The sequence below is a fragment of the Helianthus annuus genome, chromosome 4 (assembly GCF_002127325.2).
Source record: "Helianthus annuus cultivar XRQ/B chromosome 4, HanXRQr2.0-SUNRISE, whole genome shotgun sequence".
In the NCBI taxonomy this organism is placed as follows: Eukaryota; Viridiplantae; Streptophyta; class Magnoliopsida; order Asterales; family Asteraceae; genus Helianthus; species Helianthus annuus.
The window spans coordinates 294,580-313,313 of record NC_035436.2 but is presented as its reverse complement, the minus strand read 5'-3'; the positions used below and the strand labels follow the sequence as shown (position 1 = coordinate 313,313).

At 39.8% G+C, this 18,734-nt stretch overlaps 1 non-coding gene across 1 annotated transcript; it reads left to right on the top strand.

Moving 5' to 3' along the window:
- Nucleotides 1-14,980: 14,980 nt before the first annotated feature.
- Nucleotides 14,981-15,087, top strand: LOC118491810. The gene has a single exon (XR_004892255.1). It is a non-coding gene; the product is annotated as a small nucleolar RNA R71 (small nucleolar RNA).
- The last annotated feature ends 3,647 nt before the right edge of the window (nt 15,088-18,734 follow it).

Here is an 18,734-nt window from a genome sequence, read left to right as displayed (position 1 = left end):
ATTTACAATAAGTTGATTTCACAAAGAAATCTTTATTTCTCAAAACATGTTTATTTTATTTATTCACAATGAGCCACTTCTCAGAGCTTGTAGTGCTTCACTGCACTTTTCCTGGATCACACAAATCACCTGAAACATGTTTGAAAAAGGTTTTGTCAGCGGGGAAATACTGAGTGAATCATTCAGTTTTTCTAAAACGACCCATTAGTTACAATTTACAGTATTAAGAGCGATTACAATGTTTCTGATATTAACCCAACTACCCACAGTATTTGTCACTCGACCATCCATTGGCTAGCCCATTTGTCCAATGGTGTCTGTGACTGTGGTCAGATCACCCCTTGGCCACCCGTTTGTCCAAGTGTGACGGGAAACAAGTAATGTATACAAAACCCCACATACCGGCTGTAATATGGTGATTACAAAGACTTAATCCCTGTAATTATAACTTTAAAAATAACTTGGAGTTTTGTAAAATAGTTGATAAAAAGAGAATGACTCACATTGCAGATTTAACGAGCCGGATATAAGCCTACTGATTAGCCTTGATTAAACCTAATTTAACACAATGCACACACAAACGGGTTAGTAACTAATACAGCAGTTACGTCAATTCACGAGATTAAACCCTCACAATGATTAACAAGTGCAATACTTAATAATTCAATCGGATTCACAACGAATAACAGAGCATAGTCCGAATTCGAACAGCACTCAAATATTCAAGTTGAAATCACGACGAATAATCAAAGTACAAGCTCAATTTGAGCAGCACTCGGACAATCGTTGGATAGTTATAATCGATCGGACGTTGAATCGTAATAGCGATCGAGTTATTACCCTGATTGCGGCAGCGTTTCGATACCCGTGTGTGTTATAGATTGTTTCTGCTTATAACGTACTATACACAACGAATTTCTTCGTCGAACTAAGGTCTGCTATTTATACTGATTTTTGGGACACGCTTACGGACCGTATGCCCTTTCCCCTACGGTCCGTAAGCTAAGCAGTCTAATTATAGGCTGCCTAGGCTCGGGACTAGGCTTGCTGAATCAACTAATTGGCCCAATCAGATCTACCCAACGTTTTATTTAGATAACTGTTTAACTAGGGTAAACCCCCCTTGAGTTTTAGGGGCCCTGATCCTGATTCCGATTGTTCCGGAAATTTCAGGGTTTATGCCAAATCACTTAGGTGTCTCAATTAGGGTTTCCTTAATAATTACCATCCCAATTATGGGTTTTAGTGAGAGTTGTTACATCCTCCCCACCTTAAGAGAAATCTCGTCCTCAAGATTTACTGGAATAAATGAGGATATTTTCGCTTCATTTCTGACTCCAGCTCCCAAGTGTATTCTGGTCCTCTCTTTGAATTCCATTTGACTTTGACCAGCACTAGTCGTTTGTGTTTGAGAAACCTGACTTTTCTATCTTCGATCTGCAGTGGTTTCTCTACGAACTTCAACTTTTCGTTGACCTCTACATCTTGAAGAGGTACTACCAGGGATTCGTCGGATAAACATTTCTTGAGGTTGGATACATGAAATACATCATGTACTCCTGATAACTCTTCTGGTAGTTGTAGACGATAAGCAACTGGTCCTATTCGTTGGACTACTGGAAATAGTCCTACGTATCTTGGACTCAGCTTTCCTTTCTTACCGAATCGTACTACTCCTTTCCAAGGAGAAACTTTCAAAAGTACTTTATCTCCGGCTTGAAATTCTAACGGCTTACGGCGATTGTCCGCATAGCTCTTCTGGCGATCTCGAGCTGTTTTAAGTCTTTCCTTGATCTGAGTTAACTTGTCAGTAGTTTCTTGTACAATTTCAGGACCTGATAATTGACTTTCTCCTATTTCTGCCCAACAAACTGGAGTTCTGCACTTTCGTCCATACAGTGCCTCGAATGGAGCAGTTTCAATGCTTGAATGATAACTATTGTTATAGGAGAATTCAATTAAAGGTAGATGGCTATCCCAATTTCCACCAAAATCTATTACACATGCTCGGAGCATGTCTTCCAGAGTTCGTATCGTCCTTTCACTTTGTCCGTCTGTTTGCGGATGATATGCAGTACTTAGATTCAGTCGAGTTCCCATTGCTTTCTGGAAACTAGTCCAGAAATGAGAAGTAAAACGACTATCTCTATCCGATACAATGGAGAGCGGAACTCCATGTAAAGATACCACTTCATCTACGTACAGCTGGGCCAACCTTTCCATGCTAAAGGTTTCTTTCATTGGTAGAAAATGAGCTGATTTGGTTAATCGATCCACAATTACCCAAATCGCATCATTACCTTTTTGGGTTTTGGGTAACTTAGTAACAAAATCCATTGTTATAAGTTCCCATTTCCATACAGGCATTTCCAATTGATGTAGTAGTCCGGAAGGTTTCTAATGTTCGGCTTTTACTTGTGAACAGGTTAGACACTTAGATACGTATTTAGCTATATCCTTTTCCATTCCTATCCACCAGAAATGGTTTCTTAAATCTTGGTACATCTTATTATTTCCTGGGTGCATAGTATATCTAGATTTGTGGGCTTCTTCTAAAATCTTATTTCTTAATTCTCCCTGCTTAGGTACCCAAATTCGTTTCTTGTGGAATCTCCAAATTCCATCGTTTCCCTGTTCTAGTTCTTTCAGATAACCTTTCATTCCTTCAGCATCATCCTTGATTGCTGTTTCCTGTACCTTTTTCAATTGCTCCATTAAATCTACTTGTAGATTTAATCTAAGAGCACGGACTCGCTTTTGCTTCTCGTGATACTTACGACTTAAGGCATCTGCGACTACATTCGCCTTTCCTTCGTGATATTGAATATCACAGTCGTAATCGCTCAGGATTTCCATCCATCTTCTTTGCCTCATATTTAACTCCTTTTGCCCAAATATGTACCTTAAACTTTTATGATCTGTATAAACAGTAAACTTACTTCCATACAGATAGTGTATCCAGATCTTAAGGGCAAAAATTATGGCTCCTAATTCTAAATCATGAGTTGTGTAATTTTCTTCGTGCTTTTTCAATTGCCTAGAAGCATACGCAATTACCTTCTTGCGTTGCATCAATATACATCCGTATCCTAATTTTGAAGCATCACAATATACTTCAAAATCTTCTGTTCCTTCAGGTAAGGCTAAGATTGGTGCATTTGTCAATCTATGCTTTAAAATCTTAAAAGCTTCTTCTTGTCTAGATCCCCACTCAAACTTAGCGGCTTTACAAGCTAACTTAGTCAGGGGTACGGCTATCTTAGAAAAATCCTTAATAAATCTTCTGTAGTATCCAGCTAAGCCTAGAAAACTTCTAATTTCCATAGCTGTTTGCGGAACTTTCCAATTCGTAATTGCTTCTATCTTAGCAGGATCTACATGGATTCCTTCGTGATTTACCACATGACCTAAAAATTGCACTTCTTGCAGCCAAAATTCACACTTTGAGAATTTAGCATAAAGCTTCTCTTTTCTTAACAAAGTTAAGAGTACATGTAAATGCTCACAATGTTCCTTTTGACTTTTGGAGTAAATAAGTATATCGTCGATGAAAACGATCACAAATTTATCCAAGTATGGTTTACAGATCCTATTCATCATGTCCATGAATGCTGCGGGTGCATTCCTTAATCCAAATGGCATGACCGTAAACTCATAATGACCATACCTAGTTCTGAAAGCAGTTTTAGGTATGTCTTCTTCTTGTACTTTCAACTGGTGATATCCGGATCTTAAATCTATCTTAGAAAAATACCTAGCACCTTGGAGTTGATAAAAAAGATCGTCAATCCTAGGTAATGGGTATCGATTCTTAATGGTAACCTTATTCAGCTCTCTATAATCGATACACATTCTCATGGATCCATCCTTCTTCTTTACAAACAACACTGGTGCTCCCCAAGGGGATGAACTAGGTTGTATAAATCCTTTGCTTAGTAATTCATCTAATTGCTTTTTCAATTGTAGCATTTCGGTGGGTGCTAATCGATAAGGTGCTTTAGCTATTGGTGCAGTACCTGGAATTAAATGAATTCTAAATTCTACTTCTCTATCGGGTGGTAATCCAGGTAATTCTTCTGGAAAAACATCTGCGTATTCTGAGACTACAGGGATGTCCTGAAGTTCCTTATCTTTAGTATTAATGATTACGGAAATCATATACACCATTTCCTGTTTTCTCGAATAACCAGCCAACCTCATTACTGAGATGAATTTTAGTGGCTTTCGCGGTCTATCTCCTGTAATTAAAATTACTTCTCCTGTGGGGGTTTGGATTTCTACAGAATTCTTATCACATAGAATTCGAGCACGGTTGGCTATTAACCAATCCATTCCTAGTACCACATCGAATCCGGCTAATTTCATAGGTAACAAGTTTGCAGAAAACTTATGGCCTAATAGTTTTATTTTTCCTTCTTGCAAAACTTTATCTATGTTAACAGAATTTCCTTCTGCTGTTTCGACTGTAAACATCTGCCTAAGAGTGGTTAAGGGTAGCTTAAGAGCTTGGCAAAATGAAGTATTAATAAAACTTTGGTTTGCGCCAGAGTCAAATAATACTTTTGCAAACACGTCGTGAACTAGGAACGTACCAGCTATCACGTCTGGAATGAGTTCGGCTTCTTGAGTGGTCAACTGAAATGCTCGTACATTCTTCTTGGTTGCTCCCTCAGCCGTTTTAGCTTTATTGTCTGCTGGTTTAGCTAACTTAGGACATTCAGATTGGAAATGTCATGTTTCTCTGCAATTATAACAAACTCTTGTTTTCCTTCTGCAGTCTTGTTCACGATGTCCTCTTGCCTTGCAAAAATTGCAAATTATATTGCATTGTCCATAGTGTTTCTTCTTGCAATTTCTGCAGAAAGGAGGTGATGAGGATTGCCCTGTTCCTCTTTTCTTAGTATTACCCACACGAAATCCTTGGGTAATCTTTTGAGCTAATTCCTTCTTTCGATCTTCCTCTCTTGTGCGCACCAGTTCATCTGTTAGGGTATTAGCTAATTCCACAGCATCGTCAATAGTACGAGGTCTCGCAGCTTTAACGATGTTACGGATCTCACTAATTAAACCCCAAATGTAACGGGAAATGAGTACCGGTTCTGGCGAAGCCAGTGTTGGTACCACTCTCGCATATTCAAAGAATGTCAAAGTATAACTACGACAATCTACTCCCGTCATGCGGTGACTTAGGAATTTGTTTGCCATCTGATCTTTTTCATATTCGGGACAGAATTTTCTTTCTACAAGACTCTTAAATTCTTCCCAGCTCATGGCATAGGCTACTCTCCTTCCTTTTGCCTGTAATATGGTGTTCCACCATTCTAGTGCCCCTTCTTTGAACAGATTCGAAGCATACATGACCTGATCTTCTTCGGCACATTTGCTTATTGCAACTACTGCTTCGGTTTTCTCTAACCAACGCAGTGTTGCAGTTGCCCCTTCGTTACCTGCAAATTCAGTGGGTTTGCAAGCCAGAAATTCTTTGTAAGTGCAACCAGACGTTGCAGCTTTCATTTTCTTAGGAAGTGGGACTTGTCGTGGATCATTATCATGATTATCATGATGGCTTCCTCCATTTACACTATGGCTAAAATTGTCTTCCTGAGTGCGTTTACTAGGAATAATTTGTTGCGGTTCAACAGGGTTCCTAGCAGCAGCCATGATTTCTGGAATAGCATTAGCTATCCCTTGAGTAATGATATTTTCAATATCCTGTCTAGTCATATACTAATTTTCCTGGTTTTGCTCAGATTGATTCTCTTCATTGACTGGCTCATTATTAACGTTTTCCATCTGATGATTTTTATAGATATAAATTTATTAGTGTCAAGTAGTTGCAAATTTAGTAAAATAATTGCACATAATCACAAAATCTTATCACGACACATTTCTAGCAAAATTGTCGATTTCTCGACTTCTATTTTAGGGTTGTAAATTATATATATATATATATATATGCGTCCATACACACAGTATCTTACAAGGTTTTATTGCCCATTTCACAAAGTTCTGGTTTTTACTATTACGGCTGATGTGCGTGAAGTGTAGTATATTTTAGATGTATATTTAAGCCCTTTTTACACTTTTAGCCAAGTTTTAAATTTATAAAACACGATACTCACTAACACTAAACACACATATGGGCAAGTGCACCCATCGTGGACGTAGTATAGTGTTGGTAAGATACCGAGGTCGTCCAAGGACACAAGAGCTTTTAATACCGGTTTATCCTCAACGTCTAATCAAATCAAAAGGTTAGAAAAATATTTTAAACTAAAAAAAATAAAAACTAACTAAATGCTGAAAATAAAAATAAAATAAAAACAGATAGACAAGATGAATCACTTGGATCCGACACGTGTATTAGTATAACCTTTGATTATTTTCGCACTTTTGCACTTGTTTAAGAGATTATCTTAGTTATTGTAGTAGGCCCCTCTTTTGAAGGCGACGTTACCCTCAACCCAGTAGTTTGAGTCAGCAAGGATACAATCCTAAAGGGTCGGATTATTGAAAGATAATGAATTAAGTTATTAATGCAAATTGTGGTAGGCCCCGCTTCTGGCGGTGACGTTACCCTCGGCTAAGTAGTCTGAGTCAGCAGGGATACAGTCCTAAATAGCCGGGTTATAGTATTAATAGTAGTTAATTTATGAGGGGGTCAAAGAGTTTGGATCCCCGCCATCCAATACCTATGGGCATTGAAGGAGATCCTACTAAATTTGACCCAGGTCCCAAGCAGGACCTCTAAACGCTGAACAAGGGCAAGACCCTTACCAAACCGTTCCCTTAACCCCCGACCAGGTAGCCAACATACCTCCATATAGACCGTGGAGATATGAATGGTGAAAATCTTTTATTTTATATAGACAGTAAAATAATGCCAAGACACCACAGACAAACGATAAGGAAAGATCACCTTCAACATAAGTAACTAGTTATTAAAGTCATTAATACAAAACCAAATAAAAAGTGCAAAAGATTAAAAATAAAAAGTATTATACTAAACACTTGTCTTCACCAAGTGATGTAAGAGACTTAGGCAAACATGGCCTTGATTGTCAAGAACTCTTACGATCAATCTTGGATCCCGAGACGACTCACACACTCTACGATGGACAATGGATGATGGTGGTGGATGATGGTGTTATGGTGGTGGTGGGTGGTGGATGAGGTGTGAGAGAGGTGGTGTGCCAAGGGATGAGAGAGAATGAAGCCAAGCTCCTCTATTTATAGGCTGAACAGAAGGCTGGACACGGCCCCGTGTCCGCTGGACACGGCCCCGTGCCCGCCTGACACTCTCTCTCCTCATTAATTGTAATTGCGAATTACAATTAATGCGCCTGCTGTACTTTCACCACGCCCCCGTGCTCGCTGGACACGGCCCCGTGGTGGGCAATGGAAGCTTCTACTGGTTTGTCTTTTCTGCTGCTTCCTGGGCACGCCCCCGTGTTCGCTGGACACGGGGCGTGTTCAGACTCCGTTTCTTTCTTTTTGCTTTGGGAGGTGCCGTTGAGGGTCCGGGCAGTCTACTTTTGTTCCTTTTTTTGTATTTATGGTAGAATTAGTGGTCTTTTTGCTTCTTTTGTGATTTTGAGCTCATTTCATCCTGAAAATACAAAAGGAAGACAAAAACACTCTTTTTCCAACATTAGTACTTAAAAAGGGTTAGTTTTATGCCTTAATTGATGTGTTTTATATGTTGCATTTTACACACATCAACGGCTATTATACAACCTACTTCCTTGACTTCACTTTCTTGCTTGTTTAGCTGGCAGTCCTAGTAACGATGTTCCCTTTCATCGTACTTCCAGGATAGTTGTTCCCCCATCTCCCTGATCCTATTCCCGGTACATATCAGTTCTTCACCAAACTGACGAAGTTCGGCTAAGTTTTCATTGCTCATTGGAGGATTGGGGATAGGCTCTGGATCGAATTGAGGAAGGAAGGTGTAGGGGTTATTAACTATGCTTTGGAATTGCCAGTCATTTGTCCACCATTCTTCCATTTGGCCTAAAGGTCGGGTGTGGATTAGTGGGTCTGGAATAGCTGGTCCTAGGTTTATTGGGAATTGGGCTGTGGCAGGGTAAGAGTAGAGATTATTGTTAATAGGTTCTATGATATCACAATTTGCCAGTAGACGGTCTATTTCGTCTTGGAATGTGATCTCCTCAGGTTGTTTAGAGCTCTCTCCGATCTCTATTCCCTTTTGCTTAATATATTCCCTTATTTCTATTCCTGGTTGTCTTGAACTTTCTCCCATCTCTATTTCTTTCCCTTTACTCACCGGATTTTCTATTTTAGGGAGTCTCCTAGTTGTTGGTTTCCTCCTGCGCACTTTCCTCCATCCTACATATCTTCTTCTCTTTTTGGGTTTGGCTTTTTCCAGCGGTGGAGCTTGGAATTCCAGAGGTTCTTCTATGTCAGCAATATAACCAGTAAAGTCGTGGGAGACTTCGATAGGCACTAGATATAAGTTGAGATTCTGGAATGCTTCCGAGATCTCATTCATGCTGCATAGCATATATGCGAAATGCACAAAAATGCTAAGTTAAAACTTTGGAACAAAGTTTTACAAATAAACACTAAAGTTTTATTGCATACTAATTTGTACAGAGGGTAACAGAAAGAAACACACTGGGATTTATTTATTTACTAGATAGTGATTTTCTACTAGACCCGACTTATTGGATTTTTAGAGGTTTGCATTTTCTGCTACAGTAGCTAGCATATAAAGATTTGCCCATTTTTCGTCTAGTTTATCTTCCCAAGGTGGACTATTGCCTAATTCCTGGGTTTCAGGATTAAACCACACTTTCTTGACTTGGGGTTTCCGACTTTTCTTAATAATCGAATTTCTTTTCTCTGGGGTAAGAGGATTTTCATATTGGGCTTTTCGGACAAAAATCCCTTCTTCTAGGGTTGCTGGGTGTTTGGAGGAAGAAGTTCCTTTTTCCTGGGATGCAGTATCTAATTTGTGGTAGATAGCAGAAAGCTTTTGTTTACCCATACTGTATCTAACAAATAATCAGTTAATAAAACACAGAATCACAGAATAGCAAATATTAAGTATTTTGTTAAATACTCAATTTATAGGCTTAAATCAGTGGCTCGATCAGTGGCTCTGATACCACCTTTTTCCTGTCACGGCCCTCGGCCCCGGTTTGACCCGGTTCCAGAGCCGCGAGTCAGGAAACCTGCGGTATCTAATTTGGGCGACAGCGGAAGTCTTTTAATACAGGATCTTTTAATATTTTGAAAATGCTCGTTTAATATATTACATCAAGTTTAGGGATAAAATCCCCAAATTTACAATAAGTTGATTTCACAAAGAAATCTTTATTTCTCAAAACATGTTTATTTTATTTATTCACAATGAGCCACTTCTCAGAGCTTGTAGTGCTTCACTGCACTTTTCCTAGATCACACAGATCACCTGAAACATGTTTGAAAAAGGTTTTGTCAGCGGGGAAATACTGAGTGAATCATTCAGTTTTTCTAAAACGACCCATTAGTTACAATTTACAGTATTAAGAGCGATTACAATGTTTCTGATATCAACCCAACTACCCACAGTATTTGTCACTCGACCATCCATTGGCTAGCCCATTTGTCCAATGGTGTCTGTGACTGTGGTCAGATCACCCCTTGGCCACCCGTTTGTCCAAGTGTGACGGGAAACAAGTAATGTATACAAAACCCCACATACCGGCTGTAATATGGTGATTACAAAGACTTAATCCCTGTAATTATAACTTTAAAAATAACTTGGAGTTTTGTAAAATAGTTGATAAAAAGAGAATGACTCACATTGCAGATTTAACGAGCCGGATATAAGCCTACTGATTAGCCTTGATTAAACCTAATTTAACACAATGCACACACAAACGGGTTAGTAACTAATACAGCAGTTACGTCAATTCACGAGATTAAACCCTCACAATGATTAACAAGTGCAATACTTAATAATTCAATCGGATTCACAACGAATAACAGAGCATAGTCCGAATTCGAACAGCACTCAAATATTCAAGTTGAAATCACGACGAATAATCAAAGTACAAGCTCAATTTGAGCAGCACTCGGACAATCGTTGGATAGTTATAATCGATCGGACGTTGAATCGTAATAGCGATCGAGTTATTACCCTGATTGCGGCAGCGTTTCGATACCCGTGTGTGTTATAGATTGTTTCTGCTTATAACGTACTATACACAACGAATTTCTTCGTCGAACTAGCAACAGAATGCAAGTCCCAAGGTCTGCTATTTATACTGATTTTTGGGACACGCTTACGGACCGTATGCCCTTTCCCTTACGGTCCGTAAGCTAAGTAGTCTAATTATAGGCTGCCTAGGCTCGGGACTAGGCTTGCTGAATCAACTAATTGGCCCAATCAGATCTACCCAACGTTTTATTTAGATAACTGTTTAACTAGGGTAAACCCCCCTTGAGTTTTAGGGGCCCTGATCCTGATTCCGATTGTTCCGGAAATTTCAGGGTTTATGCCAAATCACTTAGGTGTCTCAATTAGGGTTTCCTTAATAATTACTATCCCAATTATAGGTTTTAGTGAGAGTTGTTACAGGACCCCTGCCATCCAATACCGTTGGGTATTGAAGGAGGTCCTACTAAATTTGATCCAGATCCTTTGCAGGATCTATACACTGAACAATGGCAAGACTCTTACCAAACCGTTCCCTTAACCCCCGACCAGGTAGCCAACCTACCTCCATATAGACCGTGGAGATATGAATGGTGAAAATCTTTTATTTTATATATAGGGTAAAATAATGCCAAGACACCACGGACAAACGATAAGGAAGAATCACCTTCAACATAAGAAACTAGTAATTAAAGTCATTAATACAAAACCAATTAAAAAGTGCAAAAGATTAAAAATAAAAAGTATTACTTTAAACACTTGTCTTCACCAAGTGATGTAAGAGACTTAGGCAAACATGGCCTTTGATTGTCAAGAACTCTTACGATCAATCTTGGATCCCGAGACGACTCACACACTCTATGATGGACAATGGATGATGGTGGTGGATGATGGTGTTGTGATGGTGGTGGGTGGTGGGTGAAGTGTGAGAGAGGTGGTGTGCCAAGGGATGAGTTACAAGATCTCCAAGCACTCCTATTTATAGGCTGAACAGAAGCCTGGGCACGGCCCCGTGTCCACTGGGCACGGCCCCGTGTCCATCCGACTCTCTCTCTTCATTAATTGCAATTCGCAATTTCATTAAATGTGTCTGCAACAGTTGACCACGCCCCCGTGTCCGCTGAGCACGGCCCCGTGGTGGGCAGTAGAAGCTTCTATCACTTTGTCTTTTCTGCTGACACTTGGGCACGCCCCCGTGCTCACTGAGCACGGGGCGTGTTCAGTCTTCTGTCTTCTTGTTTTGCTTTGGGATGATGCTGTCGGGAGGTCGGGCATGCCACGTTTGTTCCTTTTCTTGTATTTATGTTAGATTTAGCTGTATGTTTGTTTCTTTTGTTCATTTGAGCTCATTTAATCCTGAAAATACAAAAGGAAGACAAAAGCACACTTTTTCCAACATTAGTACTAAAAAGGGGTTAGTTTTATGCCACAATTGATGTAATTTATATGTTGCCTTTTGTGCACATCAAATACCCCCACACTTGAATCTTTGCTTGTCCTTAATGTGGCTTTTTCACTCCCAAATGGAATGGGTAGAAGAGAAGGTTTTTGGACTTGTCATAGAGTGTCGGGATTTCCAAGATTCTTTATTTAAGTTTTATTTTTATTTATTTACAATCCTATTCGTCATGATTTATGAAAAACGTTTCATAAGATAAATTACTTATTAGGGCATAACATGCCTTTTTAAAATTCCATTTATATACAAGTTCACATACCTCACGGGGGATCACTCAACACTCGGCCGAAGGTGTATTTTTAGTAAATCACTCGAGAGCGGCATGGAACTTACTCTTAACATAGGCTTGCCAAGCAATCAATCCTCCTCTTTTTTAACTATATACCTTTGTAAATAGCAAGAGGACTTTTTGGGTGAAGGGTTAGGCTTGGGCTAAAGGTGGGTGGTTGGGTTAGTGGTTAGTAAAAGGGCGAAAAGCGTAAAAAGCATCGGTTTTTCAAAGACTTTTTATTTTTCACAATTTTAATTTTTTTTAAGGAAAGTCATAGGAAAAACCGAGCTTTGTTACTAAAAGAAAGTGGTAAAATAAAAATGTTTAGGTGGGTAAAAAGGGTGATTGTTTTGGGTTAAGAAATGAAAAGGTTTAGGCTCAAAGGGGTTAACTAGGGGGATTTTGGGTAGGTGGTAAAAAAAATGAAAAATAATGGTGTAGAAAGAAAAAAGGGTTAGTTCTAATGCCTCCATCATTTACTTACTCGGGTTTAAGTTGGTAAGGACCGGGAATGCATTGTCGTGGCAAGTTCTAGAGTCGTACAAACTAAGCGGCTATTCACACAAGAAACGAAAAATGAGCATTTAGTGTAAAGATATGTATTTGTATGCTCAATAAAGGCTCAAAACTCACTTTTGTGGGAATGAGTTTTTATGTGATCAAGTATATATAATCAAATTTTAACTAAGTTTGTCATGCCGTTTCATAATTTTCTTATGTTGGTTCTTTTTATCACGCCGCTATCGGTTGTAAACTTGTAAAAATATAACCTTGTTAGAACTTGAAATTCCCAACTTAAACTTAGACAAGTAAGAAAAAAAATTGAAAATTTTTTTTTTTGAAAAAAATTTGGGGTGATTAGCGGTTCCAATAGAGTTTTGTGTAAGGCTTGTTAACTAGGACTTGCAAGATTCAAAGTTTTATCATCCCCCCCACACTTAAATTACACATTGTCCTCAATGTGTCCCAAAAATAAGTTTTTAGGTTGATTGAATGTGTAAAAGGGTGTTAAAAGCAAAATTTTATGTTACTGGCATCCTGGGCACGGCCCCGTGGTGACCGGGCACGGCCCTGTTTTCAGGTGCCAGTGATAAAATTTAGTAAAGAGAAACAGAAGCCTGGACATGGGGGCGTGTTCAGTGAACACAGCCCATGTCCAGTTACCTGAACTGGGCAATGTTTGCAGATTGTGCAGCACGGGGCCGTATTGGGCGGACACGGCCCATGCTGAACTTGCTGTAATGAAGAAATTTTTGTCGGATTGCCCTGTTTTCGTGCATGGGGTGATGTTTTTCGTCTCCCTTGTTATCCTCGACCATCCCGAGTGTGTTTTATTCCTGCAAATTAAAACTAAACTAAAAATTAATCTAAGCTAAACTAAGGATAGTTCCGCGGAATGCCTCCGTGGTGCGCCACATTTATAAGGGTCCTTGGCTAGACCCAAAGTAAGGTCATATATTTTTCCGAGCGGGATGTTTTGCATCCCATGTTGCACCGTCGAAGAGCATCATCCAAACTCGAATCAATGACCTTCATGTAATTGACCGGGTCATCGTCCTCTACTTTCTTCCCAACTCCAAACTTCACTTCCTTATCCCTAAACTTCAAAGTAAGTGTTCTGTCATTCATGTCTACCACTGCTTGCGCGGTGGCTAGAAATGGCCTCCCTAGTATGAGGGGGACTTCGGTGTCCTCTTCCATATCTAGTATGACAAAGTCGGCCGGGTAGACAAAATTGTCGACTTTGACCAATAGATTTTCAGCGACACCTTGTGGGTATTTGACGGATTTGTCGGCAAGTTGTATACTCATCTTGGTAGGGCTTGTTTTTCCTAGGCCGAGTCGTTTGAACATTGATGCAGGCATGAGGTTAATACTAGCCCCAAGGTCGGCTAGTGCATTACGAACGGGGGATTCCCCGATCGAGCAAGGAATTGTGAAGCTTTCAGGATCAATCTTCTTTTGTGGCAGTTTGTTGAGTACGAGGGCGGAGCATTCTTCGCCTAAGTTAACTAATTGCAATGATTCAATATTCCTTTTATGAGTGAGGAAGTCCCTCATGAATTTTGAGTATTTAGGCATTTGAGTTAGGACTTCGACAAAAGGAATATTAACATGCAATTGTTTTAGTAGATTTTCGAATTTTGCGAATTGCTCATTGGTCTTTTGACGAATTAACCTACCCGGGTATGGAACCGGAGGAGCCTTGGTAGGCTCTTTAATTAGAGGAGAAGTCTTCTCTTGTTGGGGCGGTGTTGTGCTTCCCTCAGTTGGCGGTGGTGGAGCTCCTACGGTACGGTTTCTTAACGTTATGAGATGGACTTGTGCTTTTGGGTTTGTTTCTATATTACTTGGTAATGCTCCTTGTGGTCTCTCGGAGAAATTTTGAGCTAATTAATTTATTTGTTTTTCAATATTTTGTATACTAGCTTGTTGATTTCTAAAATTCGATTCCAATTGTTGAAATCGATCCGAGTTTTTCTTTTCAGTGTCGGAGATGAGGCGAGATACAGTATCTTCATGCCTTTCTCGTCCACCTTGTTGTTGAGGGAAATTTTGTGACTCATTTCTTGGTTGTTGAAAGTTTGTTCGTTGGTTTAGGCTTTGTTGGTTACTACTATTGCCGGGTTCTCTCCAATCAAGGTTAGGGTGGTTACACCATCCTTGGTTGTAGGTACCCGTTGGAGGACCCGAGGGCCTAGGTCTATTATCAATGTAGTTTACCGACTCTGGTTGATTATCTGTTTCTTTCATACAACTCCAATTTTCATGTGGCCCACCACACCCTTCACAAGCCATAACCGAGACCGTTTTTGTCATTTCTAACTTTTTGATTTTTGAAGAAAGGGCCTCGACTTGGGCATGTAAAGAAGTGCTTTCATCAACCTTATGGGCGCCCGGGGCAATAGATTTATTGCCTCGGGGAGTGTGCCACTGAAAATTGGTTTGAGCAATTTCCTCAATTTGATTGTATATTTCATGTGGGCGGCGATTACCTAAAAGTCCCCCGGAGCTAGAGTCAAGTGTTTGTCTTGTGTGTGGCAACAACCCATTGTAGAAAGTGGATACTTGTTGCCATACCGCAAGACCGTGATGAGGACACTTTCACAATAGCTCCTTGAACCTTTCCCAAGTTTCATATAAGGATTCCCTATCCTCTTGTGAATATGTATTAATTTCAGTCATTAATTTAGCCGTTTTAGCGGGAGGGAAATACTTATATAGAAATTTTTGGGCTAGTTCATCCCAGGTGTTTACCGAACCAACTGGGAGGGCGTTGAGCCAAGCTTTAGCTCGGTCTTTTAGTGAAAATGGAAACATTCGAAGGCGGATGGCGTCATTTGATGCTCCATTGATCCGAAAGGTATCACATATTTCTAAGAAATTAGTAATATGTAGATGGGGATCCTCGTCCACAAGCCCGTGGAAGGTTGCGGAGTTTTGAAGCATTTGTATCAAATGTGGCCGAAGTTCGAAGTTATTAGCTTCAACATTCGGTGCATTGATAGCGGCGCCGAGATTACCCACGGTGGGTCGTAGGTAATCCATGAGGGTACGTTGGTCCGCCATTGGAAGTGGGTCCCCCGAAACCTTCTCTTGGTTTTTAGCTTTAAGTCTTTTTCTGAGAAAGCGTTCGGGTTCTTCTAGAGGTTCTTTTATGTCTCTACTAGAACTGGAGCTCGTACACTATGTAGAAGGTTCAGATGTGGTGTCTGGTTCCAAGTCCTGCAATAAAAACAGAAAAGAATGTTGGTCAGGAAGTTCACCACGGCCCCATGCTCAGTGAACACGGCCCGTGGTCGGAGATACAACGATTGTTTTCCGGATCCCTGTTACTGAAAAGTTGGACACGGCCCCGTGTTGCAGCAACCCGGCCCCGTGCTCAGCTCTCTGTAACTCGGAAAATAAAAACTGCCAGTGACACTGCTGGGCACGGCCCGTGTCCGACCAGGCACGGCCCGTGCTGAGCTCTGCAGAAGCTGAAAAACTAAGAAAATCCTAAAAAATAAAAATAAAACAGAAAAAATGATTAGGCCGCAGATTCCTAACTTTCTTAAAACCCTTGTGTCCCCGGCAACGGCGCCAAAAACTTGATGTGCGTTAGGTGTAATATAATTTAGGTGTATATTTTAAGCCCCTTTTACACTTTTTAGCCAAGTTTTAAATTTATAAACACGATATTCACTAACACTAAACACACATATGGGCAAGTGCACCCATCGTGGACGTAGTATAGTGTTGGTAAGATACCGAGGTCGTCCAAGGCCACAAGAGCTTTTAGTACCGATTTATCCTTAACGTCTAATCAACTCAAAATGTTAGAAAAAGATTTTTAAACTAGAAAAATAAAACTAACTAAAATGCTGAAAAAGAAAATAAAAGTAAAAACAGATAGACAAGATGAATCACTTGGATCCGACTCGTGTGTAGTGTAACCTCTGATTATTTTCGCACTTTTGCACTTGTTTAAGAGATTATCTTAGTTATTGTAGTAGGCCCCTCTTTTGAAGGTGACGTTACCCTCAACCTAGTAGTTTGAGTCAGCAAGGATACAATCCTAAAGGGTCGGATTATTGAAAGATAATTAATTAAGTTATTAATGCATAATGTGGTAGGCCCCTCTTTTGAAGGCGACGTTACCCTCGGCTAAGTAGTCTGAGTCAACAGGGATACAGTCCTAAGTAGCCGGGTTAAAGTTTTAATAGTAGTTTAACTTATGAGGGGATCAAAGAGTTTGGACCCCCGCCATCCAATATCGTTGGGTATTGAAGGAGGTCCTACTAAATTTGATCCAGGTCCTTTGCAGGATCTATACACTAAACAATGGCAAGACTCTTACCAAACCATTCCCTTAACCCCCGACCAGGTAGCCAACATACCTCCATATAGACCATGGAGATATGAATGGTGAAAATCTTTTATTTTATATATACGGTAAAATAATGCCAAGACACCATGGACAAACGATAAGGAAGAATCACCTTCAACATAAGAAACTAGTAATTAAAGTCATTAATACAAAACCAATTAAAAAGTGCAAAAGATTAAAAATAAAAAGTATTACACTAAACACTTGTCTTCACCAAGTGATGTAAGAGACTTAGGCAAACATGGCCTTTGATTGTCAAGAACTCTTACGATCAATCTTGGATCCCGAGACGACTCACACACTCTATGATGGATAATGGATGATGGTGGTGGATGATGGTGGTGGGTGGTGGGTGAAGTGTGAGAGAGGTGGTTTGCCAAGGGATGAGTTGCAAGAGCTCCAAGCACTCCTATTTATAGGCTGAACAGAAGCCTGGGCACGGCCCCGTGTCCATCCGACTCTCTCTCTTCATTAATTGCAATTCGCAATTTCATTAAATGCGTCTGCAACAGTTGACCACGCCCCCGTGTCCGCTGAGCACGGCCCCGTGGTGGGCAGTAGAAGCTTCTATCACTTTGTCTTTTCTGCTGACACTTGGGCACGCCCCCGTGCTCACTGAGCACGGGGCGTGTTCAGTCTTCTGTCTTCTTGTTTTACTTTGGGAAGATGCTGTCGGGAGGTCGGGCATGCCACGTTTGTTCCTTTTCTTATATTTATGTTAGATTTAGCTGTATTTTTGCTTCTTTTGTTCATTTGAGCTCATTTAATCCTGAAAATACAAAAGGAAGACAAAAGCACACTTTTTCCAACATTAGTACTAAAAAAGGGTTAGTTTTATGCCACAATTGATGTAATTTATATGTTGCATTTTGTGCACATCATGCATCAGCCAAGGAAATATGGGATTAGTTGGAAAATCTTTGTGAAGGAGGAGAAAGGATGAAGAGAAACAAGAGAACAAATAATGTTTCCTCATATGAGAGGTTTAAAAGTTTACCCACTGAAAGATTAAATGATACATATCAAAGATTTACAAAACTTTTAAACAAGCTAAAGAAATTTGGTATAACAAAGTCCAATGATGAAAGAAACATAAAATTTCTTGATGCTTTTACCTAGAGAATGGAGAAGTCTAACCATGACTTTGTCCTTAACCTTAGAACTAGGAAACAGGAGTCTTCATGACTTATACAACATCTTGATCCCCAGAGAGGAAGAAATCTTTGAAGAACCATTCAAAGAGAGGGATCTTTAGCTCTTATCTCAAACTCACAAAGAATACAACCTATCAATGATCCACAATCATCAAACAACCAAAATCATGAAATTTCTGATACAACATCAGATTTTTCAGCTTTTGCTGAAGCAATAGCACTGCTCACCAAAACATTTGAGCAGAGGTTGAGGGGAGGAGGCCAGAGGTACCAGAGAAGTGACAGAGGGAGGATGGGTGGAAGATCTAAGAAAGAAGTTAGATCTAAAGATAAAGGGAAGGCTGAAGTTGTGTGTTATAAGTGCAAGCAAAGAGGTCATTATGTATCAGAATGCAAGACCACGAAGCTGAAAGATGTTGCTTATTATGAGAAGAAGTTGGAAGAAGCTAAGAAGCAGCAGCAGCAAGTCATCTTAATTGCAGGGACAGATACATGGCTATCTGATGATTCTTCTGATGAAGAAGAAGAAGAAGAAATGGCCAATTTCTGCCTCATGGCACTTTCTGATGACATACCAGAAACTTCAGGACAACATGTAAATTTAGATAATCTTGATCTTGAACACAAGCTAAATGAGCTCATGTCAGATTTTCTAAATCTGCAAGATAAACATCAATCAGATAATAAAAAATCTGATGAGTTGCAAAGGACCATGAACAAAATTATTCTTGAAAACCAGTTACTAATAGAAGAAAGTTTAGATCAAAGAGCTAAAATTGAGTTCTATGAAAATGAAAGAAAAGATCTTTACAAGA